Below are 27,803 nucleotides of genomic sequence, written 5' to 3'. Positions count from 1 at the left end.
GGACTCAGCTGTGCGGCATCTAACCCTCCTCCCTCATGCCTGCTGGAATGAGCTGACTCCTTCCTCTTCTCTCTATCCCAAAAGGCCCCTCTTTCCACAGGAAACAGGGGTCCACATACACACATGCCCAAGCTAATTGGCTGCAGCCCTGATTGACAGAATCAACAGGTGGCTGTACACATGCTCGCCGTCCCAATTTCTGGATGCCAGGGTCCCTGACTGCCCTCACCGGACTTCCAATCATTATAATTTGGCCATGCCCACATAGGCATTGGTGAGGTGATAATGTGGCGCTGCAGTGCCATGGATGGAGCACCTTGACAAAGCGGATGGGGGTGGGGGGGTGCTGCCTGAGGGCCAGCCGGGGCACGATGGGGCTTCTAATTTTAGCCAAAGATGGGTCATGGAAACATCAAATCACAATTAATTCTTTACAATTCTAGAGATCTAGCTGAACAAAGCTGGAACTCCAAACATAAGATGCAAGCTCTGCCTCCCTCTCCCACCCTCCCAACCTTAAGGAGGAGCTGACATATGACACAGAAGATCATAGAGAACAAAAAATATTTGACAAACAAAAGAAATGGATCAAATGTTAATCTCCCACTGAAAGAGAAAAGAATGGAGCCATTTACCCTATTGTCCTCTCCTCTTTTACTAAGCTTCTCCTGAAGGGATAGCACAGAATGGTGAACAGAGTTGTGACTTAAAGGAAATTGCAATCTTTGGTTAGAAAAAGCCACTCTTCTACTTCCATTTTACAGATGGTGAAAACTGAAGCCCAAAGAGGTAAAGCGAAGTTAGAGGATGAGAGAAAGGGGAAAACAGTTGGAATTTTAATGCCCTTGGAATTGGATCTTTTAGATAGGAAGGAAACACTTCCAGGCTCCTTTCAGGGTCGTTTTACTTCTTTGAAGATAGAAGAACTTCCAGGCCTTAGGGGGGAGAAGAGCTCCCTTTTTTTCTCATGTAGTCAAGGAACATTTTCGCTGCTCTCTGTCTGACACAAATCACAGAATCTTAGAGTTTAAGGGAGCTCAAAAATTATCCAGTATAGTCTATCCCTAATAAAGAATACTTTTTTGGAGGGAGTTTTTTTTAAATTAAAAAACAAGCATTTCCATAGCATAGTAGAATAAAAACAATGAATGCACATGAAATTGCAAATCTATTATGTTCAACTTGCAATTCCTTTTAAATATATAATAGTTATATAAATTCTTTTTTTCCCCCCCTTTTTAAATCTTCAGCTTCTTCATTGCTTAGAGACTTCTAGTGAGAGGAGGCCCACTTTCCTGGGGCCACTTCAGTCTTGTGACCAGCTAGCTGAGACTTTCCCTGGTTTAGATATCTTGAATCACTCTAATCTCCCTGAAAGGGAGAATTCCTCTTTTTTTTGCACATTCTTGGTGTGTGTGTTTGTATTGCATATTATATAATTATATAATTATATGCAAAAAATTATCTTGAAGATTACCACACTTATCTGTGAAGTAAATTTCTAGCAAGGTAATTCAGTGTATTTAGTACTATGTGCTTGATACATTCCAGTTTTTCCAGGAGAAGTTTCTGTGCATGCTTTATAGGTTTTAACCCGATTATATGTACCATGGCAAAGAATATAAGATCTCCTGGATAGTTCTTGGTAGATGTTCTTGGAAGCATTTCATTGCAATTCAGATGGAGATTTGTGAACACTCCTGGCAGTACTTGAACTGCTTTATTAATCTGTAATGGCCAGCCATGGAAGATGTTTTAGGGCAAGGGGATTGAAGCCCCTCAAATGACTGCACTAGACATCCATTGATTTCAATTCTACTTCCATTCACTTTTCTCACTTGGTGCAACTCATATTTCCTTTTTTCTTGTCTGTCTTGTGCATGTCCTCCCATATGTGCTTCCTACAGGTGCTAGAGACCTTCTAAGTCTTTTAATCATACATGTATATCAATGCTAGGTAAGAAATGAAGCAAAATAGGGCCTAGTTGGCCTCCTCAAAAAAAAAAAAACCAACAATCTGGAGGGGAAGACCCTCAGGGTCCTCCTTTCTTCCTTCCTCCCTCTCTTTCTGTCCACATGTGGGAATCATACCCTTACATGTAGGCATTCTGCCCTAAGTAATATAAATTTCAATTCCTTAAATCTCACGAGATATCTTGGGGCTTGAGGGTTAGATTTTTTTCTTCCCTGCTTATTTATCCTATCATTCTTAAAAACTGGACAATTAACTCTTCTGTCACATGTAGCTTCATTTATGATTTCTTGAAATAGAGTTCTGAAACAACCAGGCATGGATAAAACCCATTGGGATTCAAATGGAGTTACTTGACTATGCTTTAAACCCTAATCACTTTGGCCCTCACTGGTTAGCCAATAATGACCTCAACTCAAGCCTCAGTTGGTCATTGCTTGGTTTGATAGCTCAGAGTGAGTGTAAATAGCAATTGTTTCTGTTTTGGGCAGAAACTTTGAGGGTCTTCCTCTCCTAGATTGATTTTTTAAAAAAAGTTGAGTAAGTAAAAGAGGTCCATATTTTTTGCTTTTTTTCTTCCCTAGCCTTAAATCAATGAATAGGTATTGCCTCAAACAAACAGACCTGGGAAGAGACTTACTTATAAAAAGCCAAAGTTTCTCCCACTTCATCCAGGGCCATCTCTAGTCATCCTGATGTATACCCTGCCACTGGACTTAGATGACTCTGAAGGAGAGAGGGAAGTTAGTGACTTTGCACAGCACTGCCTCACTTAAATCTAATTCACTTGTGAGTCATCACCCTCCTGATGTCATTGGTCCTCTTTGAGAATGAATGACAAACAACAACAAATATCAGTGCAATACAGAGGTTTTCCATTTTTTAACCCTTTATTTTGATTTATGACTGACCCAACTCCTTTTTGATCATAACATTTTCAGATAGTATCTTATACACCTCTTCTCTCATAGAAATCATGATTGTTACTCTACTTTGGCAACTGATTTCCTATAGCTGAGTCTGAATTCTGTTTCAACACTTATGAGCTATGTCACCCTGGAGAAGTCACTTGACCTCTCTCAAACTGTTTCTTTATCCGTAGAATGGAGATTTTATAGGGTTGCTGTAAGGATCAAATAAAAGTAGTGTACAGAAAGTAGGGGCAGCTAGGTGGAATAGTAGATAGAGTACCAGCCCTGGTGTCAGGAAGATTTATTTCTCAAGTTCAAATCTGGCTTCAGACACTTACTAGCTGTGTAACCCTGGGCAAGTCACTTAATCTTGTTGGCCTCCCTCCCTCATTTGTAAAATGAGTTGGAGAAGGAAATGACAAAGCACTCCAGTACCTTTACTAAAAGAACTCCAAATGGAGTCACAAAGAGTCAGACATGGCAGAACAACTGAAAAGTGCTTTGCAACCTTAAGTATGGATGGAAACAAGCATTGATTAAGCACCTGCTCTGTGCTAGGCATTGTGCTAAGTGTTTTACAAATAACCCATTTGTCCTTAAAAGCGATATATTTTTTTTTTTAGTTAGGCAATTGGGGCTAAGTGACTTGCTCAGGGTCACACAGCTAGTAAGTGTAATGGTTATTTTATATCAATTGTTTGTAGCTCATTCGGCTCATCTAGCTGCCCCAAAAGCGATATATTATTAAAACTGTATTTATAATGTTTATAATGTTCCCCTTTTAAAGACTTACTTAGAGGATCAGAGAGAGAGGTCTCTAGCCTGTATGTTGTCTGAATGCCTTTGTGTGTGTGTGTGTGTGTGTGTGTGTATACACTTATATTAAGTGAGTTTTCCTATCAGTATTTGCACAAAGTGTGTATTTCTAAGGAGGGGGAAAGGGTTAAATAAATGCCTTGCTCACCTTGTTTAGTCAAAAAAAGTAGCCTTTGTTTTATTAAATTCAACTCACTCTGACTTCTCTCTCTTCCCCCCTCCCCTTTTTTTTTGGTGAGGCAATTGGGGTTAAGTGATTTTCCCAAGGTCACACTGCTAGTTAAGTGTCAAGTATCTGAGGTCAGATTTGAACTTAGGTCCTCCCGAATTCAGGGCTGTGCTCTATCCACTGTGCCACCTAACTGCCCCCTCACTGTGATTTCTAATTGTTTGTGCTATATCCCTTTAAATTTCCCTACTGCAGTGGCTTTGGAATTGTCTTTCTTTGATGAAAGATGAAAATTACTATATGAGGAGGTTTTAGAAAGATCCCTTGACTGATTCAACTAGTTGGGGAATTACAATTGAAATAAATATCTTGTATTTTTAAAGAAGTCATTTTAACCTCTAAGAATGGAATGTAATTAGCTGGAATTATGGCATAAATGCCTCATTGAGTCCAAGATACTTTCTTATCCTTAACATCCCTAACTGTGTCAGAAAGCCTAATGTTCAGTAATTAAGTAATGTTCATGGGCTATTTCTGAGTCTGGGAAGAGAGAGGGAGAGGGGAAGAGAGAGGGAGGGAGGGGGGAGGGAGGAGAGAGAGAGAGAGAGAGAGAGAGAGAGAGAGAGAGAGAGAGAGAGAGAGAGAGAGAGAGAGAGAGAGAGGAGAGAGAGAGAGAGAGAGAAACTGCAGGAACAAATAAAGGATTTTCCAAAAAACTGGAAGATCTTGACAAGGTGCTGTCTGCAGTTTTCTGATTTTTCTGTTGAAAATTATATGTAAAGATCTCTTTCTCTTTCCTCCCTCCCTTCCTTCTCTTGTACATTTACCTCAGTCTGTCTCATTTTAGCCCCATACCACACTCCAAATTTCCGTGATCTTCTTATGTTTGGATATTGTTTCCTTTAAGAAAAATGACTTGCTCCCCAAGGGCTGTGTGTGTGAGACAAGGGAGGATAGAAATAAAAGAGAAAGGAAGGTCAGAGAGAAGCAGAGAGGCAGAGAGAAATTAGAATAATGGAAAAGAAGAGCCAGAGAATAAATACGAATTTTATAGGACTGGATAGTGTCAATTTCAGGTTTAAGTTTAGTCCTGAAGGATTGACATGGACATAAATAAGAAGAAATGTAATGCACAGGAATCAAAGAACTTAGGGTCATAAGGGACCTTTTGGGAAATCATCTCGCTTAAGCTCTCTCTTACAGATGATAGAACTAAACCTAGGAATGTTACCTTCCTCCACGGTCACCTTTCTATTCCTTTCTGTGTTCTGTCTTGCTTCATGTAACCCCACTGAGGGCAGATACTAACTATCTTTTTGCTTCTATCTCCACCACTTATTGTAGTACCTAGCATATAATAAGGGTTTAGTAAAAGTTTTGTTACCTGACGGCCTAATGACTTTCTTTTCCAAGATCACACTGCAATTTATTGGCAGAAAGAAGGAAACTTAGTGCAGCAGTCTTGATTTTTTTATATATCACTGTCAGTCCCAACTACTCCCTCCCCTCCCAATAGAATCCTCTTTTGTAAGAGATAAGTGCAATTGAGAAAACCAAGTCAATGCACTAGCCATATCTGAAAATATATTTCTCACTGTGTCCATATTGTGAGAAATGTGCTCTTTTGCTGATGGATGAGAGGCACATTTCACCATCAAGACACAGTTGGGGGGGCAGCCCTGGATTCAGGAGGACCTGAGTTCAAATCCAGCCTCAGATACTTGACACTTACTAGCTGTGTGACCCTGGGCAAGGTCACTTAACCCTCATTGCCCTGCAAAAAAAAAAAAAGCTAAATAAAAAGATACAGTTGGTCACTACAGCTATCAAAATTCTCCAGTTTTTCCATGTAGTTTTCCTTTACATTACAGTGTAGATTTTTCTTAGTTCTGATGACTTTGCATCAGTTCCTACAATTCTTCATTAGTTTCTTTGAATCCTTCATATCTGTCATTTTATGTCATTATATTCATGTACCACACTTCATTTAGTCATTCCCCAACTGATGGTCACCCACTTTGTTTCCATTTCTTTACTACTTACTATTGATATTTTTCTCTATCTGGAACCTTTGCATTTGTCTTTGACTTCCATAGGATATATATGACAGGACTGTCGTTTGCCTCTTTTTGTATACCCAATGCTTAGCAAAGTACCTGGCACATAATAGGTGCTCAATAAATGTTTATTGATTGATTGGTATCACTGGATTAAAGAATATGTGTGATTTAGTGACTTTTTAGTATAATTTCATTTCCCCCAGACAGCCAGATGGTGCATGAATGTGTTTTTCTTTTGTAACCTTCCAAAATTTCTAATTTTTGTCTTTTATCATCATTACCAATTTAATGGGTATGAAGTAGAACCTCAGAGTTGTTTTAATTTTCATTTAAAATTATTTTTGATTTGGAACATTCATATGGTTGTTGATAGCTTGCATTTTTTTTGAAAAATTCTTATTCATATTCCTTGATCATCTAATCTTTAGAGAACCACTCTAATCCTCTGTATCAATCCATTTAATATCTTTCATCTCACACATCTATCAGAAGATTCCCCTTCTCCCAGCTATTAACTTATTTTCTAACTTAGTTGCATTGATTATGTTCATGCAGAACTTTAAAAAATTTTATGTAATAGATGTAAAAATGTGTGTGATTCCTGTCCAAATATAAAGATTACCTGTCTTATGCATAGCATGGATATATATGTGATCTGGGATCTGGCCTACTTATCTTCAAGGAAAACTGATTCTTGCCTTTGTGAGGCACAGGAAAGGGAAGAGACTAGATGCTTTCTCTTTTACTTGCCTGTTTCTAAGAAGGGTACTGGGCTACAATTATATCTATCCTCTACCATCAATTATTGGCACAATACTTCGGGGCCCAGGATAAGTGCTATTTTCCTTGAATGTTCTCAAGAGAAGTTTAATACTTAATTTATTCATCTTAGTGGCAGCTAGGTGGTACAGTAGATAGAATGCTGGGCTTGGAATCAGGAAGACTCATCTTCCTGAGTTCAAGTCTAGCCTCAGACACTTTCTAGCTGTGTGGCTCTGGATAAGTTATTTAACTCTGTTTGCCTCAGTTCCTCATCTGTAAAATGAGCTTGAAAAGGAAATGTTAAAAATCACTTCGAGTATCTGTGACACCAAAATGGGGTCACAGAGAGTCAGACATGACTACTACAACAACAATAATCAGCTTAGCTCTTTCCCACTGTTAAGGGTTAAAATTCTAGCTAAACTGTCTAAAATATCTAATGAGTGGTCGCCAATAAATTATAAGCTTTAGCAAGAGTTAGACTTTTAAGCATTTATTAAGGAGAATAAGAATTTGATAAAGAGAGAGAGAAAAGGCCTAGATTCCTTCTATTAAAGGGAGAGCGCATTTCTAGCTCCCTTCTCCGCCAGAGTCCAGAGGAAAGAGAGTGAGACCGAGCGCCAGTCTCTTCCTTCCTTCTCCCACTAGCCCGCGTCACTTCCTGACTCCTGGTCTTGCCCTCAAAGACCTTCCCTTCATGGGCAGAACTCTTCTACAGTAAGTATCCAGCAGGTGGCGTTATTCCAATCGTTACACCACCAAACAATGATTATATAAGTCCAAATAATCAGTATAACTCTATATCAAAGTAAACAGAAATAGAAGGTATACAGATTAGAATAGACCAAAGAATATAGAAGATTAAACAAGTGATTTGTCTAGGAGTGAGAAAAGGTATCAACTAAACCAAGAAAGGACAATCTTACCAGAGAGAATCCACACTTAACAGGGTCTAGGGTTTCAAGCACTGGGTATCAGGGAAGTGATGGGGTCTGACTCCAGATGTCTTCCCCTTTAGGTAGATCTTTTGTATATCTTTAAAAAGTCTTAAACCTGCCCCTTTTGTCTACCTTTCCTGAATTCCTCCAATCATCTGAAAAAAATCCCTTCTCCAACCACAAATGTATATAGCACTGTGGCTTGGTGTTCCCTCAGCCAACCAGAAGTCACATCCCCTTCTACCTGAGCTGCAGGCAATATCATAGAGTGGTCCCTCAGGAAGAATGTTGAACCTCTGAGGTACCACCTGACACCTATCAGGTTGGTTATTATGACAAAAAAGGAAGATAATAAATGTTGGAGAAGCTGTGGAGAAATTGGAACACTAATGCATTGTTGGTGGAGCTGTGAACTGATCCAACCATTCTGGAAAGCAATTTGGAATTATGCCCAAAGGACTATAAAGGTGTGCATACCCTTTGACAATGCAATACCACTATTGGGTCCTTTTCCCAAAGATATCATAAAAAAGGGGAAAGGACCCACATGTACAAAAATATTCATAGCAGCTCTCTTTGTGGTGGCAAGGAATTGGAAATTGAGGGGCTGCCCATCAGTTCGGGAATGGCTGAACAAGTTGTGGTATATGAATGTAATGGAATTCTACTATGCCGTAAGAAATGATGAGCAGAAGGAGTTCAGAGAAACCTGAAAGGACTTGCATTAACTGATGATGAGTGAGATGAGCAGAACCAGAACATTGTACTGTAACGATTGGAATGACGCCACCTGCTGGAGACTTACTGTAGAAGAGTTCCGCCCATGAAACGAAGGTCTTTGAGGACAAGACCAAGAGTCTTTTCTTTGGCGTCACGCGGACTAGTGGGAGGAGGAAGGAAGAGACTGGCGCTCGCTCTCGCTGTCTTTCCTGAGGACTCTGGTGGAGAGTGGAGCTAGAAATGTGCTCTCCCTTTAATAGATAGGAATCTAGGCCTTTCTCTCTCTCTTTACCAAATTCTTGTTTTCCTTAATAAATGCTTAAAAGCCTAACTCTTGCTAAAGCTTATAATTTATTGGCGACCACTCATTAGATATTTTAGACAGACTAGCTAGAATTTTAGCCCTTAACAGTACATAATATCATCAACATTATGTGTTGATTGACTGTGATAGACTAGATTCTTCTCACCAATACAACGGTACAAGATAGTTCCAAAGAACTCATGATGGAAAGGCTCTCTAAATCTAGAAAAAAAAGACTGTGAAATATAGATGCATTTTGATGTTATATAAATGGTATTTCTTGTGGTTTTGGTGCTGTTTTTCTTCTTTGAAGTTATTTCTTTTTGCTCTGATTCTTTTCTTATAACATGACTAATGCAGAAATATGTTTAATGTTATTGTACATATATAACCTATATCAGATGACTTGCTGTCTTGGAGAGGGGGGAAGGGAGGGGAGGGAGGGAAAAATTTGAAACTAGTAATCTTATAAAAACAAATGTTGAAAACTATCTCTACATGTAACTGGAAAATAATAAAATACTTTCATAATCTAAAAAAAGGAAGAATGTTGAACCTCTGTGAATAGAAGTTTTCTGCCATGCTTCTATAATTACCTCTATCCCTTGTTTAATTAAAAATTCTTCCACCAGCTTTATTTGTGTGGTGTCTCTTCTTCCATGAATCTCTTTTTAAATAATGTGATCTTTTATACTTAGGTCATATATCCATTTGGAGTCTAGTGCTTGTTCTACTGTGCCACTGTATTCTTTTCCTTCATAACTAAAATTCTGCCCAAGACTGAGAGAGGGGGCGGCTAGGTGGCACAGTAGATAAAGCACTGGCCCTGGATTCAGGAGTACCTGAGTTCAAATCCGGTCTCAGACACTTGACACTTACTAGCTGTGTGACCCTGGGCAAATCACTTAACCCCCATTGCCCTGCAAAAAAAAAAAAAAAAAAAAAAGACTGAGAGAAAGGGGTCTTAAGCATTTAAGAGCCCTCTCTCTTTTTCACAGCTCAAGGAATTTGTATTTCTACCAGGGGTGTGCTGGTAATTCAGGTCTCTGGGAAAATGTATGTTCCACACACTTTTAAATTTAATCTGAATTACTAACATTTACTCCATCACTTTTTTGGGGAGGCAATTGGGATTAAGTAACTTGTTCAGGGTCACAGAGCTAGTAAGTATCTGATATAAAATTTTAACTCAGGTCCTCCTGACTCCAGGGCCAGTGCTCTATTCCAAAGTTTCTTAAACTGTGGGTCTCGACCCCCATATGGGGTCACGTTACTGAATGTGGGGCTCTTAGAAATTTGGTAATAGTAAAAGGTTATGTAAACTTATTTTTTATACATATATACCTGGGGTCATGTAAAAATTTTGGGTGAAAAGGGGTGAAGAGTGGAAAAAGTTTAAGAAGTCCTGCACTATTCACTGAGGCACCTAGCTGACCCCTTGTGCCACCTATCTGCCAGCCATCATTTCTTAATTGTGAACAGTGAACAAAACAAATCCAGTCCTAATTTGTTTCATTTGCCAATATTAAAAGTGTAAATGCTCACAAAGGGCAGCTAGGTTGCATAGTGCATAGGGTCTGGAGTCAAGGAAACCTTGTTTTCCTGAGTTCAAATCCAGCCTCAGACACTTACTAACTGTGTGACCCTGGCCAAGTCACTTAACCCTGTTTGCTTCAGTTTCCTCATCAGTAAAATGAGTTGGAGAAGGAAAGAGCAAGGCACTCTAATATCTTTGCCAAGAAAACCCCAAAAGGGGCCACAGAGAGTCAGACAATTGAAAAATGACAACAAAAAATGCTCAACAGAAAATTTATCAGAGGGGCCTCTAGAGCTACTATGTGGCAGCTCCAGCATACCTCTGCTTTCTAAATTCCATTTTTTGGGGGGGGGAGGTAACTGGGGATAAGTGACTTGCCCAAGGTCACACAGCTAGTAAGTGTCTGAGGCTGGATTTGAATGTTCTCCTGACTTCAGGGGCTGGTGTTCTATCCACTGTGCATCTAGGTGCCCTCGGTCTCTAAATTCTTAATAATTATATCACCTTGATTCTATACCCTACTAAGAGCAGGTATGAAATAATTTCCATTTGACAATTATTTCTGCCAAATAACCAAACAACACCCAAGTGCTTCCTTCAAAGGTGTTTGAGAATGTGATGTGTCTTGGCAACTAGGCGGGAAAACGTGAGCTTGAATCCTGTCTCACAAACTTACTAGTTGAGTGACCCTGAGTAAGTCACTTAACCCTTCCACTTCTAAAGCCTCCCCCTCTAGTTGGTGAGTTCCTCCTTGGAACTTCCATGTGATGAAATATACCAGAGCCTGACTCTCTGGACTACTTTTCCACCTTTCTCCCTCCCCCCAGCATATCTCCCCCACCCCTCACCCCTTTCCAGCACCCTTTTTATGTGCTGTCTTTCCCATGGTGGCACAGTGGATAAAGTACCAGCCCTGGATTCAGGAGGACCTAAGTTCAAATCCGGCCTCAGACACTTAACACTTATTAGCTGTGTGACCTTGAGCAAGTCACTTAACCTTCATTGTGCCCCCCCAAAAAGAATGTAAGCTCTTTGAGGGTAGAGACTGCTTTATTTTTGCTTGTGGTTGTATTCCTAGTACTTAGTACCACAAAAGCCTAGTGCAGAGCAAGCACTTAATAAATGGGCTTTCTAATCTTTTATCTGTAAAACAGGAATAATAACAGCACCTAAATAACAAGGATGTGGTGAGGGTTAAAGTTATACAGGGGAAGCATTTTTTAAACCTTAAAAGTGCTATGCAAATATTAGGGATTGTTATTGTTATAGAATATCCAGAATGTGTAATTGTACTGGGGGTAAAGGAGAAAATGTTCCACCTAGAAATTACAAATGAAATCCATTTTCATAAAAAGGATGGCTTCCGGCACAGCACGCTTTCATGGGTTCTAGGTAACGGCCGATGCTCTCCAGCTTTCCCAAGTCACTAATGGAGCGATGCAAAGCTTTGTGCTCACTGACTCCTCCCAAGGACTCCCTGCGGTGTCTGATGGTCTGTGCCTACCTTACATCAGAGTTACCCAGAATCAGAAGTTTGGCCTTGATGATGAGGGTCTCCAGATTCTCATAAGATTTCTGTTTGACCTCATCATGATGGGAGCAGATGCACTGATGATGGTGATGTGGCAATCACACTGCCACAAGCCTGTTGTTCATTCCCTTTGGGAGGCATACAAGTTTCTTTCTTTCTTTAATTTATTTATCTATTCATTTATTTATTTGTTTAGCTACCTATTTTTCTTCATTCATTCATTTACTTATTTATTTGTCTATTTATTTGTTTATTCATTCATCTGTTCATCTATTTATTTACTTATTCATTTGTTTATTTATTTATTTATCCATCCATTTATTTGTTTATTCATTCATTTATTCATCCATTCATTCATCCATTTGTCTATCCATCTATTTATTTATTTACTTGTTCACTCATTTATTTATTTATTCACCCATTTGTTTGTTTGTTTATTTATTCATTCATTCATCTATCTATCCATTTATTTATTTATTTATTTTTGCAGGGCAATGGGGGTTAAATGACTTGCCCAGGGTCACACAGCTAGTGTCAAGTGTCTGAGGCCGGATTTGAATTTAGGTCTGCCTGAATCCAGGGCTGGTGCCACTTAGGTCTGCCTGAATCCACTGTGCCACTTAGCTGCCCCAATCACCTAGCTGCCCCGTCATCTCTTTCTAATCATCAGGACTTTCCTTAATGTTTACAAACACATCTAAGTTTCCCCACCCTTAAAAAAAAAGCCTTGACTATATTCTACAGCCTTTAGTTGCTATCTCTCCTCCCCTTTTCAGTCAAATTCCTTGAAAAAGTTGTCGTCATGAGGTGTTTCCAAGAGGCAGCTAGGGGGTGCAGTTGACAGAGTTCTAGACCTGGGGTCAGAAGGAACTGAGCTCAAATTTGGCTGTGGATATTTACTAGTCTGTATGACTCTGGGTAAGTCACTTAATCTCTGTCTCGACTTCCTCATCTTTAAAATGGGGTTATTAGCATTTATCTCCTAGGTTTGTTGTAAGGATAAAATATTTGTAAAATGCTGGTTATTATTATTGTTATTCCCCTGCTCCTCTCAAATATCTTCTGAAGCTCCTTTGATTTGGCATCTGACCCCATCATTCAACTGCTCTCTCCAAAGATGCCAATGATGGTTTGTTTGTTTTTTGTCGAATGTAATGGCTCAGTAAAGTATTGACCAGAAATGACAGAATTACCTTTTTATTTTGGTAAGTGATCTCTCATTTTAAAATTCTCACTCTGCGTCCTTCATGACCTCTCTGCTATATTTGACGCTATTGATCAACCTTGTCCTCCTGACATTGTCTCTTTATTCTCCTCAATGCACAACCTCAGGCTCCTTCTAGTATATGTCATTTATGTCATGTGCAATAACTTTGGGTGTACCCCAAGGCTTGGTCTTCTTTTATCTCTAAACTCTCTTACTTGGTGACCTCATTAGCTATCTTTTTTTAAATGAAATTTTATTTCATTTTCTAACAAAGATCAGCCTTCTCTCCCACCTCTTCTGCTCCCTCTGCCCCTCATTGAGAAAACAAGAAAAGTGAAATCCTTGTTACAAACATATATAGTCAAGCAAAACAACATTTCTCATTGTCCATGTCTAAAAAAAATGTTGTAAGCTGCATTCTGAGTCGGTCACCTCTCTGTTAGGAGGTGGGTGGAATGTTTCATGGTGAGTCCTCAAATTGGTGATTTTGTTGATTGGAGTTCTCAAGCTTTTTTTTTTTTTTAAATGTTTTGTTTTAATCAGCCAAGAGCTGCCTTCTCACCCTCCTCCTCTAATTCTCCCCCACCTCCATTGTGAACACAAGAAAAACAAAATCCATTACGAACATATATTGTCAAAGACATTGGCCATGCATGGGATAAAAATATTTGTTTCATTCTATGTTCATAGTCCGTCAAATATCTAACAGATAGTGGGTAGCCTATTTCTTCACTGGTCATCTCCGCCACATTTCTATACCACAACTTGTTTACCCATTCCCCAATTTATGGGCATCCTTTCATATTCTCATTATTTGTCACCTCAAAAAGAACTATAGATATTTTTGTACATCCTTAAAATTTATTTTGCTTAAGATTAATCCCTTCTTTAATTTGCCCTCCATCTCCCCCTTCCAATTTACCCTTTCCTTTCCCCTTTCTTTGTTGAGTGAAAGGTATTTCTGTAGCTAGCTCTAGTCTTCCTTCTTTTGACCAGTTCATATGAGAGTGAGGTTCCAGAATTAGCCACTCTCCCCTCACGCCTTTCATCTTGTTTATATAGATATCCACTTGTGTACCCCAAGTGAGATAATTTCCCCAACCTTCCTTTCTCTCCTTCCACATCAGTATATTCCTCTTCCCCTCTCTGTTCTTTTTTAAGATCATCAAATCCTAACAACCACTCCTGAGCCTTGTCTAATTCAGCTCCCTTTTTGTACCCTGATAAAGATAGGGATCAGAGGGGACGCATGTATCATTTCCCTATATCTGAATGTAAGCAATTTATCCTCATTTAGTCCTTTATCATTTTCTATTCATGTTTATTTATGTTTTTCTTCACTCTTGTGTTTGAACTTCAAAGTCTCTACACAGCTTTCTGGTCTTTTCATCAACAATTTTTTTTATTATTCTGCCATCTTGGCTCTTCCCCCACCTCATTCAACAAGCATTTATTAAGCATGTATCTTGTGTCAGACACCGTACTAAGTCGCGAGAATATGAAGACCAAAGACAAACAATCCTTCCCCTAGAGGAGTTGATAGTCTGACAGAAGAGACAACAGGCACATACATGAGCACATACATAATTTATATAAAGTAGTTTGGGGAAGGAAGGTGCAGGGTGGGTTGGTCGAGGAGAAAGAACATATTTGGAAATGAAAGTGATGGATGAAAGACTGAAGATACAGAAAAGAGAAAAAGAATGTGAACAAGAGAAACTTGATAAAAACAATTTCCCCCCACAACTTGTGGGCCCTGAACCTTTGTTCCCCAGTCTTTTAGCCAGGGTTCCTGATGCTTGTCTCTGGTCTCTGGTTGCTCTCAATCCTCTTGCCAAGACCTGCCTGCTTTCTGCTGACCTCTTGCCTAGCAGGATCTATGATAGTTGTCTTAGCTGACCTCGGCAGGCATGACCTATATCTTGCATGCTCCATGTGCCTGTCACCCCATGGTACTCCTATGCCAAAGATTTGAATGACCCAAATATAAATGTCGCCCTCTTTGCCCTTTCCTGCAAGTACTGGTTCTTTCAGTACATGATTCTTTAGCTGTTTTCTTGTCACAGTGTGGGAAATGGGCTACTTTCCCAAACACCTTCTCACATTTATTTTTAGCAGGTGACTGCCCTATTTCCCCTTCCCAGATTATTTTTTTTAAGCAGAGGGTGGAGACACCAGCAGGGCACTGAATGTAGTGTCTGCCTTCCCTTTTCCTTCAGCCTGAGGATCACAATTCCTATTTCAGAATCCCCAGTCAAGGTTATAAGATCTAGACACTCAGCAGTCACTATCAGTCCTGTAGACAAGCTGACATCCAGAAATCTCAGGCGAAGCTTGTGCTCTGTTAGCCCAGACTAATACCTGTCAAGGTTAGAAAGGGTCAGTGAGTAGCCTGGGGTTCAAAGTCTGAATATTGAGCAAGCCTTGTAGCATGTTGGCTACTTGAGGACCTGAAGGAAGTCCTGCATGAAAACCAGCCTACATTATTTTTTTTTATCTAAAACAAGTTCCTCCAGCTGCTAGTTTCTCACTTTGTTGTGAAATTGTTCTTTTCAAGCCTGAGTGGAAGCTGTAGATAAGCTCTTTGGGGTGTAATGGGGAGAAGAACCCTTTGTCTCACAGGCTTGATAATCTCTGATCCATTTAGACATGACCACAACATGCCCGGATGTGTAGTTTGCAGACAAAGACAGAACTATGTCCCATATAGCCGAGTGCAGCTAGGGAGCCCACATCTAACATTGTTGCAGGCAGTGGCAGCATATATGTAGGTTGAGCAAGAAGTTACTTAGAAGGGGTGATCTGAGAGATGCTGTTAGTGGGAAGGCCAAGCTTTAGACACTGGGGGCCAGGGAAGGTCAGGGGCATGTCATAGACATGTGTGTTTGGCTGGAGGGCCAAAGGACTGGGAGTTAAGGTTTTTTGACTTGCTTCACAATTTTCCTACAGAGATAAAGTCCATTTTACCCTCCTCCCACCCCCAGCCTTATCTCAGCCCATGCTATACTTTGGGGTTAGGTCTTCTGGGGCATTTCACAGAATCATAGAATTGCAGTTGGGAGAAGCTATAGAGGTCACCAGCCTAACATATATTTAAAGCATAACTCCTAAGATGTCACTAACACGTATTCACTCACCTCTGTTTGAAAACCTTGCATCATAAGGCACACCCCAGCCCTGTCCCCTGCCCTTCCAGGCAATCCATCCAGTTATAGGCATGCCTAGATTGTTAGTAAGCTTTTCCTTATGTTGAAATGAAATTTCCAACCCTATAACTTCTACCCATTGGTTTTAGTTCCTCCCTCTGGGGTAAGGCAGAAATCAGGCATGAAAAATCTTCAGAGGAAGTCAGTTATCATGTCCTCCCTCCCCTCCCCCCCAATTGAATGGGAAGTTTGGATAATTGCTAGATAATTGCTTCAGACTTTCACTTCAATTTGTCTTTACAGACACAGCAAGGCATGAAGAGAATAGTACTGCTTCCTTTTAGGCAGAGCCCTGCCCAGGAATCAGAACTGACTACCCAGAGGAGAGAAAGGTAGGCAGCTGTGATTTCATAGGCCAGAAAGACCCCTTTTTCCTTCCTGTCCCCCTCCCCCAATATCTTTTCCTTCTGTCTGAGGTTTCTTTACCTGGGGACAAAGCCTTTAAACCCACAATTCCTTTAATTCTTCTGAGATTATTTCCCATTCACATTGTACAAATCTAGGATATACATAGCTGTTTAGTTTTTTGTTTTTTTTTTCCCCCTGGGGCAATGGGGGTTAAGTGACTTGCCGAGGTCACACAGCTAGTGTCTGAGGTTGGATTTGAACTCAGGTCCTCCTGAATCCAGGGCTGGTACTTTATCTACTGTGCCATCTAGCTGCCTCCTGTACATAGCTGTTTAAATGTTTTCTTCTTATTAGAATGAGCTCAGACAGGGACTGGGTTTTTTGCCTTTCTTTGCCTTTTCATTTTCATTTTTTTATTTTATTTTTTTTTTGGAGGGGCAATGAGGGTTAAGTGACTTTCCCAGAGTCACACAGCTAGTAAGTGTCAAGTGTCTGAGGCTGGATTTGAACTCAGGTCCTCCTGAATCCAAGGCCAGTGCTCTATCCACTGTGTCACCTAGCTGCCCCTCTTTGCCTTTTCAGCATTTATCACAGTGCCTGGTACAAAGTAAGTACTTAGTAAATGCTTATTGAGGGGAGGAGGATGAAAACAAACATTTATCAAATACCTACTATGTACCAGGCATTGTGCTAAGCATTTTATGAATATCATCTCATCTGGTCTTTAAAACAACCCTGGTAGGTGCTGTTATTATCCCTATTTTTACAATTGAGGAAAATGGAGGCAGAAAGAAGTGTGGTGACTTTCTCAGGGTAAGATAGCTAGTAAGTATCTGAGGCTGTATTTGAACACATGTCTTCTCGACTCCAGGCGCAGTGCTTTACCTACTTTGTAATCTAGTTGTCTGATTGCCTTGACTATTCTAATTAGACCTATGGTTTAGAATGAATATGTCCCTGAGAAAAGTAACATTTTATTTTTTAAACTTAAATTGACACTGAAGCCATTCCCCAATAGATAAATGGTCAAAGCATATGAACAAACAGCACTTAAAATAGTTGCAAAGTACATGGGGAAAATGCTCCAAATCACTAATATTAAGAGAAATGAAAATGAAATTAACCCCAAGGTTTCACCTCAAACCCTTCAAAGAGGAAAAGATTAAAAACAAATGACAACTCTTAGTGTTGGAAGGTTGAGAAATTATAGGCACATTAATACATTGTCTATGGAGCAATCAACCATCTTGGAAAGCAATGTAGAATTATACAAATAAAGTGACTAGAAAGTCCATACCCTTTGAACCAGAAACTCTATTACTGGGCTTGGTAGCTAAGGAAGCCACTGAAAAGAAGAAAGTTCCTATATGCTCCAATCAACCAGTCAATAAATATTTATCAGACACCTACTATGTGCTTGGAGTTTATGGCTCTATGCTCTACTCAGAAGGACAGAGGGTTGTGATAAAGTAGAGTCCCTAGGTTGATGGTGTGAGAACCAGGGCGCCACCCCCTGCCGAGAAAGACATGAGGTGACCTTCCTAAGGTCATCCCAGCATCCAGAAGTCATGTTACAATTCATGGACCACCTTCAAGTCATGTCAATCAATGGATTTGAATGCTACCAGCCAATTAACTTGGAGCTGTGTATGGGGACCACCCCTCTTCCAGTTCCACAGGGGGCTTCCAGGAGGACCAGCTGGGATTCTGTTGATTTAGAAGCATGAGCTGCTAGGTGAAGACCGTTTTTTTTTTCTCTATCTATCCCACATAGATCTGAGCTAGGTTTTTCCATTCTTTCAGATTCCTGTGCTCACTCTCTCTCTTCACTAACTTCTAATATACTTTAGTAAATACTTAAAAGCCTAAACTGTTGCAAATTTATCAGTAAATCTTAGCTAGTTCCCCACCACCACCACCATACACACACTGAGTGGGGCAGGTAAGGTGAACATGCATTAGATTTTAAACATCACAATGGGATCTTTCAGGGTGATGAAGTTTATTTATGGCAGCATTTTTTATGATAGCTAAGAATTAGAAAGCAAAGCAGGTACCTATCAATTGAGGCTAAACAGATTGTGGTACATGAATATAATGGAATACTATGGGTTGTAAAAAATGATGTGGGTGGGGGCAGCTAGGTGGCTCAGTGGATAAAGCACTGGCCCTGGATTCAGGAGGATCTGAGTTCAAATCCAGGCTCAGACACTTGACACTTACTAGTTGTGTGACCCTGGGCAAGTGACTTAACCATCATTGCCCTGCAAAAAACAAACAAAAAAAACCCAAACAAACAAACAAAAGAAATGATGTGGGTGATGAAATATGAAAGATACATACATAGAAATAAAAAAAAAAGAATGATATGAACTAATGAAAAGTAAGCAGAGCCAAGAAAACTATACACAGTAACTATAAAAATTAAAATTAAAAAAACAACAACTACACACCAAAACCCCAAAGTAAATATAACAAAATTATACAATTCTGGCAAGATTAGAATGCAGATATATGAGAAGACACCCCAACCTATTCCTTTGTGGAGGTTGGGAGGTGCATAGGTGTTATACACTGCACATGTCTTAGGATATTTTCAATGTTTGGTCAGTTGTGATAATTTTTCTCCCTCTAATAATACTGTTTTTCATAAGAGAAAGCTCTCTGAGAGGAGGAGGAAGAAAGATACTTGGGATAACTATAGTGACACAAGAACAGAAAATTTCCATAAAAACTCATTTTAAAAATGTAGACTAAGACACAAATGTATAATATGAGATCTTGTCCTCAGGGTAGTTTCTGAGAAGACCTAGGAGGACAAAGACAAACCTCACCTGCTACACGATTTTGCCCAGGGCCACCTGCTAGGAGTTAGTGGCTGCTATAGATTGCCAGAGCTCATCTTATCCAACCCTCTGTTTCCATGCAGGAAGGCATGAAACTGACCTGAAAAGTAATTGGGGAAAGGGAAGATCCAAAAAGCTTCATATGGGAGGTGGCTTGAAGATGAGCTTTGAAGAGTGCTAGAGATTGCAAAGGGATTGAAGTGAGGAGGGAAATCCCAACAGGGATGGCAGATTTCATCTACAGGAAATGGCAAGTTGTTTAGCTAGTTTGTAGAGTGTGTGAGGAAGAACAATGTGCAATAAATCTGGAAAGATAGGCTTGTACCAGATTGTGAAAGGCTTTAAATACTAAACTGTAAGAATGTGTGTTTTTTCCTTATGGCAATGGGGAACCACTGAAAATGTAGTCAGACCTATCCTTTAGGTGTATCAATTTTGCAGCTTGTGTGCAAAATAAATTGGAGAGGGGAGGGATCCAAAGCAAGAAGACCATCTAGAAGATTATTCCAATAGTCTAGGATCTAAGTGAAACGGAGATTCTTGGTTCCCTCCCAAAGGGGTAAGGATGGGGTGGGGAGTAAGAGGTTAGTGTCTAATCAGGAATGGGGAAAGGAAAAGGGGAATTGGCAGGAAGGTTGGGGGAGGACACCCCAAGGGCTTTCTCAGTCAAGTTATCTGGCTCTTGGATACCTGGCTAGGAAGGGGGAGGGAAGGAAGGAATTTAGAGATTATCCAAGGCAATCCTCTCATTTTATGGATAAAAAAATTGAGGTACAAAGAATGAAGTCACCTGGCCAAGGTCAAATAACACATCAGTAGAGTTCCCTTGAAAAGCTAAATGATACTACTTATGGCATATGGCAAATGCCAAATGAATGAAACATAAAATAATGTGCTATAAGAGAAGGGTCAAAATCACTCTACACCCTTTTAACCTTGATACCTTAACTAGGTGAGAACAAACTCAATCAGTCATAGGCATCAAGACTGTGGGAAAAGTGGGAAAAGTCTTGGAAAGCCATTGGATGAAGTGAAATGATGCTGGACAAAAATTGATTGGGGGATTCATTACACCTCCTTGATGGCTCTGAGACAAAAGAATTGAGTTAGTTGGAAAAAGGAATTTCAGAAATTGGAGCCAGAATGGAGTTCTAGTTGAAACTTCTGAGAAGAAACTGCCTGGGGGTGGGAGTGATGGTGGGGGTGGGGCTTCAGTTTTGACTAGGTGCCTTCTTCCCACTTCCCACTTCCCACTTTTACTTTTCTGGCTTTGGAGAGGTCAGAGGATGATGGACTTCCCGTCTACCCATGGGTATCCTTAATAGCATCTCTAGATCAGTGGCATCTACATTGAGAAAAGAGGACAAAATATCTACCTTTACAGGGAACTTCTTGAACATCTCACAGATAGGAGGGAAGGACTTCCAATAGCCAGGAATTGTGAGTTATTTCTTTGCTACACATGTTATAGAGGCTTAAGCTTATTTTCCCTTGGAATCTGTATAATAATAATAGCTAGCATTTATATAAGGCCAACTGTGTGCTAAGCACTTTGCAATTATTATCTCATTTGATCCTTACAACAATACTGAAAGATAGTTGCTATTATCATACCCATTTTATGGATGAAGAAACTGAGGCAAACAGTGGTTAAATGACTTGCCCAAAGTCACACAGTAATAAGTGTCTGGGCCTGTATTTGAACTCTAGGTCTGGTACTCTATCCATTGCACCACCTGGCTGCCTAATATGTATTTATGGGGGAATCATTTATAGACTTTTGAGGAGGACATTTTGTACCAATTATTACTATTGTACCATCTTAGTAAATACCTCTTTCTAAAAGATAGATAAGTAGTTTTCAATGAATAATAATGAAGGGAGGCATATTGGTAGAGGTTCAAGTCAATAGTATTAGAGAATCAATCACTCCTGACCTCTCAGGGGTACCATTAGAACCTTGAAGGAGAATTGTATCTAGTCAAGCTCTCTAGGAACCCTACTCATCAAAGAGGAGTAGAAATAGGGATAAAGGTGTCCCAGAGATCTTGTGGACAACAGTGCTTATAGCAGTTGAGAGAAAAAGAAAGTGTGTGTGTGTGTGTGTGTGTGTGTGTGTGTGTGTGTGTGAGAGAGAGAGAGAGAGAGAGAGAGAGAGAGAGAGAGAGAGAGAGAGAAAGAGAGAGAGAGAGAGAGAAGAGAAAAGCACATAGAGATAGAGTCAGAATGACAGGCAAACAGAGAAAGAGACAGAGAATCAGGTATAAAGAAACAGAGTAACAGAGAGATATATAAAAACAGAGACACGCAGAGATAAAGATGGAGAAACAGAGCTCACTCTTCTGGGGGTGGGGTTAAACAAGTCTCCATGAAGGGAAGGGAGATAAGAACTTGAGTCTCCCTTAGAAACTTCTTATTTGCGATATATCATATGCTACAGAGTCATCTGTTGTTTCTGAAGCTCTTTCCAAAATGGTTCTAATGACCTTTTTGCCTTTGAAAAAGTGAGTCATGTTAGCCTCAAAAATCACCTTGCATTGTAGGGCTAGTTGGTGTCAAAGGAAACTGAAGACTGCATGCAGTTCCTGGCATCTGAGGGCAAGCACTTAAGTAGAGACCAGACATGCTCCATCTTGAGGGAGAAATACAGTCTAGGGTATGGCTTCAGTCTGAAAACTAGGATCATCTTGGTGTTTTGGGTCATTATCCACACTCAATTTGATCAATTTGAAGTTAACTATATTTGGGGTTAAGTAATAAGAAGTTGAGCCAAGAGCTCCTTGTTATAATTTAATATATAGTGAGCACCTAGAGTGCTGGGTGTTGGGATTGCCTTACCCGGCACCTTCTCAAGGCTAAGGGCAGATCTCTGGGGGCACACCAATAGAAGTTCTCTCTCAAGTTGACATCAATCTATCAATGATTCAACCAAATCTGATTTGACCTATCTAGAACCATCTAGCCCATCTTTCTATTTTGTCCACAGTGATAGTATGGTAGAATTTAGATTCATCAGGGCAGAATGAGAGATTAGAGGGATTCAGTTTATCCTCCCTTGACTCCAGAGAGCAGGATGAGAGTCAATGGATGCTCCTTCTGCATGGGACCTTGGCAGACTGCTCTGTCACTGGGCTGCTACATCTGGACAGAGCTGTATAAAGCATTTGACCCAGAGTCAGCAAGAAATCTGGCCATAGACACTGACTAACTGTGTGACCTTGAGTGAGTCACTTAACAACCATCTGTCTCAGTTTTCTCTTCTTTAAAATATGTATATTAATAACACCTACATGCCAGGCTTGTTGTCAAGATAAAATGAGACAGTATTTATAAAGTTCTTTTCCAACCTTAAAGCATTATGTAAATGCTAGTTAGTATTATTATTATTTTTCTTTTTAAAATTCATTTTGAACTTAAATAAAAAAGACCGAAAAAGAATATTTCCATGTACACAGCACAACATAAAAAGTGGATTTTTATAGGTAGTAATTTAAAGAAAACATTACAGTAAATCTAAAAATATAACATTTCTTGAATGTGCCAAAGTCACAAAGGAAAAGAAAGAAGTCACCTTGTGACATCTCACCTATTTTCTATTTTAATCTTATTCTTTGCACTTTGACATTATTCATTTAGAGTTCACATAGATGTGTAGGAAACTTATGATTCCTTAAAACCTCTAATGAAAAGATGCATTTAATGCACCTCAGTTTGTTAGTTTATATGAAGATTATTCCTTGACAGCAAATATTTGTTGAACCCTTGAAGGATTCTAACTAACCACCAGTTTTCTTTCTAAAACCTAGATGTCATTGGGTATCTGCAAAACATTGGAGCTAATAGAATAATATCAAGCTCAGGCATGTTTGGAATACATAAACCACTAAGTTAACAGAGTACTGCATTTTAATTAATTCAGCTCCCAAGGAGAAGAAAAAATGGAAAAACAATAGCTAGGGATCTAGTTTCTCTTCAATATTCCTTATAGTCATTCAACCCCCAATACTGAAGTTGAACATCTCAAAGGATCTGTTACTACCAAAGCAAGTTCTAGGGAGGCAAGGTAGAAATAACATCCTAAGAAACAATTTATCTTACTGTCTGCTCTAATCATAGAATCTGACAGTTGGAAAGAACCTCAGAGGTCAACTAATCCGACCTGTCCTTATTTCTTATCCCTTCCATATCACACCCAACAAATGGTCATTCAGATTTTCTTTCAAAACCTCCACTGAGAGGGAAGCCTATTACCGGCCCAAATATCCTATTCCATTTTTGGATAGGTCTAATTGTAAGAAAGACTTTTTTTTCATTAAGTCTATGTTTGTCTTTTTTATGTAACTACCACCCATTGTTCCTACTCCTTCTGTGTGACCAAGCAAAACAAATCAATTCTTTTCCTTGTGACAACCCTTTAAATAATCAAAGATAGTTATCATGTTATCCCTCAACTTTTTCTTCTCTAGTTTAAACATCCTTAGTTCCTTCAAAATTATAATAATATATGCTTTTAAAGCCTGTCATTATTGTGTTATCCCTTCTTAATATACATTAGTTTATCATGTTCTAAACATAGGACATGCCCTAAACATAAGTCCATCATAAGGGCTTAATAAATTCTCTGTCTTTTTGTCTCTGTGTCTCTGTCTCTCTCTCTCTGTCTTTCTGTCTCTGCATCTGTCTCTGTCTCTGTGTCTGTCTGTTTCTGTGTCTCTCTGTATCTCTGTCTCTGTCTCTGTCTCTCTGTATCTGTGTCTGTCTCTCTCTCTCCCCATCACCTGTCATCTATTTCCAGTATAACCACAAGGCAAGAAAGTTTTGTTGGAACCTTAAAGAATTTGTTGGTTTTTACTTTAGAAGGAGAGAGTTAAAAAAAAGTAGAATGTAAACAAAAACGAATACATTCTGTTTGATCCAATCTTGTTAATCGTTTTTTCTTTGTGGTGTCATGTAGACACAGACTTAGCTGTTTTGTGGTCCAACTTCCTTATCTAATCCCTCTTCCCCATGTCAGCCCCTCCTATGCTTGATGATAGCTAGAGATTTGAGCAGAATCTTCATCTCAACAAGAGATGCTCTTGTCAATTTCTTTTGTGATTATCCTAGCAGTGACTGTAAAAGAGTACATCGACAGAGATTCAACCAATCTTTCTAGCCTGCCAAAATCTTTGTTGTGTACTGACACTGGCATCCAACACATTAGCGATCCCAGACAGCTTTATGTCTTCCACAGATCTGGCAAGTATGTCATCTATGCCTTCATCTGAGTCACTGTTTAAAGGGAAAGCAAGTAAAAATATTCCAGGGATGAGGACATATTCCAGGGTTAGCCCATTAGCAACTGACTCCATCTCCTTTAGTGGAAGAGTTCTGAGCTGAAAAGACGATGTGAGACCATAGGATCATAGCTTTGGAAGTAAAAGATACCTTGGAGGTCACCTTGTCCAAGAGCCCTTTCAAAGTACAGACAAGGAATTGAGGTCCAGTGAGGAAAGATGACAAGTCTGTGGATGCATGTGGGGGGTAAGGAGCGGAACCAAGATCTGAAAATGTGGTGATTCTGGCTCTAAACCCTGTATTCTTTGCACTACTCTACACCAGGGAAGATGGGGCTTGTTGACTGGTGGAATGAAGCCATTTTTCTCAGACTTCATGTTTTTCTTTCCATGGCATATTTGTAATTTTCTAACTTGGCATTTGTATATCTGAGGCATTCTGTGTGTGTGTGTGTGTGCACCCACCCTCCTGTTCTTTGCTGATCTAGCTGGAGTTATAAATAACTTTAACTCTGAGGCTTCGGTTTTCTCATTTGTAAAAACAGGGGATTGGACTAGATGACCTCTAAGGGCCTTTCCAAGTTTAATATTTTATGATCTTAAGTATATATATAGGCCTGAAACTCAGTCACAGAAGGCACTAAGCCAGGACTGGTTTTTAGCACAGCTCTTATATTTGGAAACCTCTCTCATTCCTTTGTTTTTTTTTAATCTTCACTTATTTATTTATTCATTTATTCATCCATCCATCCATCCATTTGTTTATTTATTTTAATTATTTGTTCACTTATTTATTTTTGTTTATTCATTTGTTCATTCATTTTTATTTGTTTATCTATCTATCTATTATTTATTTATTTATTTTTGGGTGAGGCAATTAGGGTTAAGTGACTTTCCCAGGGTCACACAGCTAGTAGGTATCAAGTGTTTGAGGTCAGATTTGAACTCAGGTCCTCCTGAATCCTGGGCCAGTGCTCTATCCACTGCTACCTAGCTGACCCTCCATTCTTCTTTCAATTGTACCTTCATATCCTGGGTTCCTATCCTTTATTGTTATTTCTCCAGGGCTTGGCTATCAACCTGCTGTCCTGATTCCTGGTAAGGTTAACACCTACAAACTTGAGGCACCACATCTATCCAGAAACAGGGGTTCAGTGGAAGTGAATGTCCACATCTTGGCAGTTATTTTAATTCCTAGTCTCTGGCTTCTATCAGAGAATCTCTACTCTGGAACATTTTAGATCCCTTCAGGAGCTCCTGGGGGGCAGCTAGGTGGTACAGTGGGTAGAGTATTGGGCCTGGAGTCAAGAAGACTCATCTTCCTGAGTTCAAATCTGGCCTCAGACATACTAGCTGTGTGACCCTAGGCAAGTCACTGAATCCATTTGCCTCAGTTTCCTCACCTGTAAAATGTGCTGGAGACAGAAATGACAAACCACTTCAGTATCTTTGCCAAGAAAACCCAAAATGGGGTCATGAAAAGTTGGACATGACTGAAAAACAACTGAACAACAACAAGCACTCCTGACCCAGGCATGGATAAACATCCCTGAGGCTGAGGATAAAAGTCTCATATTCTTTTTCATTTTTCCTTTCTACTCCTCTCATGACCACTGGTAAATAGAGCCTGGCCATAAACATGGCCCTGAAATAAACCTTTAGAAACATATTGTGTGTGTGTGTGTGTGTGTGTGTAGCTGTGGCCTCTGCTGTGTTCTACCACCATGACAAAGGTCACTGCTCTTAGAGACAGGTGAGGAAACTGGAACTCAGAAAGGTTAAGTGACTTCCCCAGGGTAACATATTTATAAGTATTAGAAACCTGGACTCAAAAATTAAGTTTTTTGATTCCAATATTTCCTAATGAGGAAAAACATAATTTAAAAAATATATGCTACTGCTTTAATTTTCCAAACTTACAAATATGATCCTACATTCAGTTGTCCACAGAGAGATTCACATTTGGAACTATGGACCTTTGAATATGAGACCACTTAGCAGGATAAAGAACTTGATTGAGCAGAAGAGAAAGGAATGTGTGTAGTCAAGTTGGGTCGACTCATCCTGTATGGTTGGGAGTCCATAACATTTTTACAAAGTGAAATTAGGCTTCTTCATCAAGAGTAAGTAGCCTTAAAAGGGATAGAGAAGTCACTGAAATAATGTACAATCTAAGGTAAATTAATTAAGCAGCGTGCATATTACAAGAGAAGTATATATCTAAGGGGCAAGGAAAGAAAGCATCCTTTGGATGGAAAGAGGATGATTTATAGATTTATTGTTTGGCTGTTTTTCTTCAATCTCCCCAAATACTAACTAGCAAGGAGATGTAGTCTTAAGGAATATGGAATGTAGGCAGAGTCCACTAAGGTAGCAATCCTTGTTGGGGAAGGATTGCAAACCCAACAGGTCTGGGATTGACATAGGGTAATGTGGCAGGGAAGAATGAGTAAGGAGCTGATGAGGCTTACCTGTGTCAACAGAAGACACTAGAGAGAAAGGATATAGAGTGGGGAAACATTATAGAAAACATTTGCATAAAGATAAAAAGGCAGAGAAACAGAAGCAACATAGTAGGGGGTATATAATAAGGGACTAGTCAAAAAGGAAAACGGATGATAAGTTGGGTCACAAAGCCAGCACAGAAAAAACAGAGCTGTTATGGGGACTTCTGCAATGTATCTGTTTTCTAAAGGTCTCCTCATTAAAAACAGAATTAACAAATTCTTGACTTTTCTTGCTGATAAATTTATCTGTATTCTAGACCTAATTTTGGCCAGTTAAGAGGAACTGGTTCTCTAAGTAGAAGTAATGAGAACCTTGGGAGGAAGAAACCACACCATACTAAACTTTGTGAAGGATAAAAGAAGATTGCTTGACACTGTCTGGTATGTCCCCTAAATCTTAGGAGGGTAGTTTGCAAGAACAAGCATCTCATGGCCTCAGACTTTAAAGATGAAGTTGACTCATGAGGACTGGGCAACTGTCAATCGCTAAATCCTGATAATTCAATTGAAAATGATTCTGAAGAGGACAAAAAGGGAGGAGAGTGTGTCTAAAGATGCTGAGTTGGCTTTTTAGGTAGGTCACTGACTTGTTCACATTTTTAAATGGACCTGTACAAGAAATGGAAGCAAAGGCAGTTAACTAAGGAGAAATCAGATAGAATGGCATAATCTTATAAGAATAGTGCCTTAGGC

Source organism: Dromiciops gliroides, chromosome 1 (assembly GCF_019393635.1).
Source record: "Dromiciops gliroides isolate mDroGli1 chromosome 1, mDroGli1.pri, whole genome shotgun sequence".
NCBI classification, from domain to species: domain Eukaryota; kingdom Metazoa; phylum Chordata; class Mammalia; order Microbiotheria; family Microbiotheriidae; genus Dromiciops; species Dromiciops gliroides.
Note: the sequence above shows the minus strand (reverse complement) of the source record.